The 2,429-nt window shown below is 43.0% G+C and overlaps 1 protein-coding gene across 5 annotated transcripts in view; it reads left to right on the top strand.

Annotated features, from left to right (window-relative positions):
- ATXN1 (ataxin 1) overlaps positions 1–2,429 on the top strand; it is a 459,925-nt gene that overhangs the window by 283,922 nt on the left and 173,574 nt on the right. For 4 of the 5 annotated variants that reach the window (XM_017521371.2, XM_017521362.2, XM_017521388.2 and 1 more), the window contains one exon: positions 1,295–1,432. The gene's annotated coding sequence lies outside the window, so the exon portion shown is untranslated. Of the gene's footprint in view, positions 1–495; positions 964–1,294; positions 1,433–2,429 lie in introns of those variants that run through there. The other variant, XM_037736013.1, reaches the window with a different exon arrangement.

The raw sequence follows: 2,429 nt of genomic DNA, 5'->3' as shown, positions 1-2,429 counted from the left end.
TCAGTGTTTTACCAATTTTAAATCTAAGATTTGTTATTCATTCTTGCCTTTTTTGAGATAAGGGACCACTCTTTTTCTTCCTCAGAAACGCTATGAATGACACCCACAGTGCTAATACTACAACTCTGCTTTTTCCGTGCACGCTCGTGACTTTGAAAGGAAAAACGTGACTTGCCTGTGAGGATGGTGTAATTGGGAAGCACACGAGATTCTAGTGTAACACCTGAATTCTGTTTCTCGTCATCCCCAAAGCCACTAATAGAAGTTCCTGTGCCTCAAGTGTGCTTCTCAAAAGTACACAGGGCAAATAAGTTGATAGCGTTGTTCCCGTAGAAGCGGTTCCTTGGTCAGCCTTAAAAAGGGCTGGGGTTGTGGGGGCGGGGGGTGCTCAATCAAGAAGTCCAGGTGTGGAAAATATTAATGATCAGGATATGAATAAGTCTTTTCATTAAAAGCAACAGCCAATAAACAACAGTTATCCAGTCCTTTTCCAGCAAGGTCCCAGTATGCCACTTTTGTGGGTGTAAGTGTTGTCTTCGGTGGGTGGGAATGGCAGACAGCCAAGTGGAAAATTTCACAGCGTCGCAAACATTCAGTGCACGAAACGCTGCAAACCAGCAATCTGAGGGAGCCGTGTACCAAATAACCATGCTCCTGCATGTGCCCTCCTGCCCACCTTCCACTGTCTCAGCCTCCTGCTTGACACCTTCACTTTCTTTTTCCTGGAGATGCGAGACGCCTTCGTTTCTGTTCCTTTTCTCTCCTGAACCTCAGCACAGTAGGGCATGCAGACATTTGGATGCTCCAGGGATAGTTGATTGTTGGTGCCTCGCCAGTGCCCCAGAGCTCAGAACAGGCTTATGACCACCAATAATGCCTTGCGTTTACATAGTGGCTTTCTTCTGGGGAACTGTGTGTGCTTTGCAGAAATGATCCTCTTGATCTTCTCCATAACCCAGTGAGGTATGAGAATGGCAAAACATGCTCGTCCTTGCCTCCTTCTGCATAAAAGCCAAGTGGCCTGTGTTGAGGCTTTTGCAGGCTTGCATGTCAGCTAAGATCGTGTCTGAAGTCTCAGAAATGGCTTCAACTTCGGGGTGAGGAGAGGCTGGCTGTACCATGCTGTGTTGTTTTTGGGGAAAGAGCAGACATATTGAACCTCTTTTTTAAGAAAATGGTCTTCGGTGAACTATCAGTTCGTCTAATTGGTGGTGAGACTGTATTTGTTGAGATAAGAAGTGATTTGATGATGTGTTTACCTTTTTCTTTTTCTTCTGTTCTGTTTCCATGCCAGGTATTTCTCACTTTGCTGTGAAAGGAAGAAAGAACACGCCTGAGCCCAAGGGCCCTGAGGAGCCCTCCAGCGCCTGTGGGAAGTCTCCATGGTGAAGTATAGGCTGAGGCTACCTGTGAACAGTACGCAGTGAATGTTGTAAGTTAACAACCAAAAACAGTATCTGCAGTGGCTTGCCTTGTCAGGATTCATGAATCACTTGATGTAACTGAGCCAGGTGTTAAAGGGGTATTAGCCTGAGCTCTAGGTGATCGGCTAGTGAATTTCTTTTTTTGAAGGAAGAGGTCCTGTTTGTATTTGCTAGAACTTGCCTTTCAGCTTCTATGGCGTGCTGCAGACTATCTCCCTCTGGAATAAAAAGATGGAATACAGTGATTCTTTCACTGTAGGGACACCTTTTCTACTGGTACAATCAAATTGTATCCGATTTAGAGCAGCCTTTTAAACTGGGCTATTGCAATTCATTTAGGTTGGTGAGCAGTGGGTAAAATTCTCCAGGCTAAGATTTAGCAATCAGAATTTCCATCCAGCAATTACTCTTCTTTATGCGCAGTTGATGAAAATGGCATTTTTCTCTCTGGTCTTTAAAATCTTGAGGTATGCAAGTTATAAGCATAAGTTGTGTTTGGTGCTTCTCTTATTCACAATGAGCTGATTTACTGGTTTTGATTGGGTTACTGGCTTGGGATTTTGAGAGGAGTAAAGTTTGTTCCCACACGTCAGCTGAGGGCTGCCTTGCATGACAAGTTTTAGTATCAGGTAATGGAAGAGATGACAAAGTGTGACTTCTGGAAGCTCTTCCACTATGAAATGATGCAAGGGTGCTCAGCCCTGCTGCTTTCTGGAGAGTTTACCTTGTTGCTGAACTGGTTCACAAAACAGAGTCAGCTGAGTTTGACCAGGAAAGAATAGAGTCACCTGAAGCCCAGGGTGGCTTGTGAGCACCTCTGAGAATGAGAAGATACTATCTTCAAATTTTAGGAAGTAATGAGACAATTGCTTTTAGCTTTTTGTTGTTGTTTGCATGTATATATAAATACATATGAATATTTCTGTTGCATATATGTATATTATTTGTGTGTGTGTGTGTATATATATATAAATATATATATATATATATATTTTTTTTTTTTAC

The sequence above is a fragment of the Cebus imitator genome, unplaced genomic scaffold (genome assembly GCF_001604975.1).
Source record: "Cebus imitator isolate Cc_AM_T3 unplaced genomic scaffold, Cebus_imitator-1.0 Scaffold21, whole genome shotgun sequence".
In the NCBI taxonomy this organism is placed as follows: Eukaryota; Metazoa; Chordata; class Mammalia; order Primates; family Cebidae; genus Cebus; species Cebus imitator.
The sequence above is the reverse complement of the archived record's forward strand: the minus strand, read 5'-3'. Positions and strand labels throughout refer to the sequence as shown.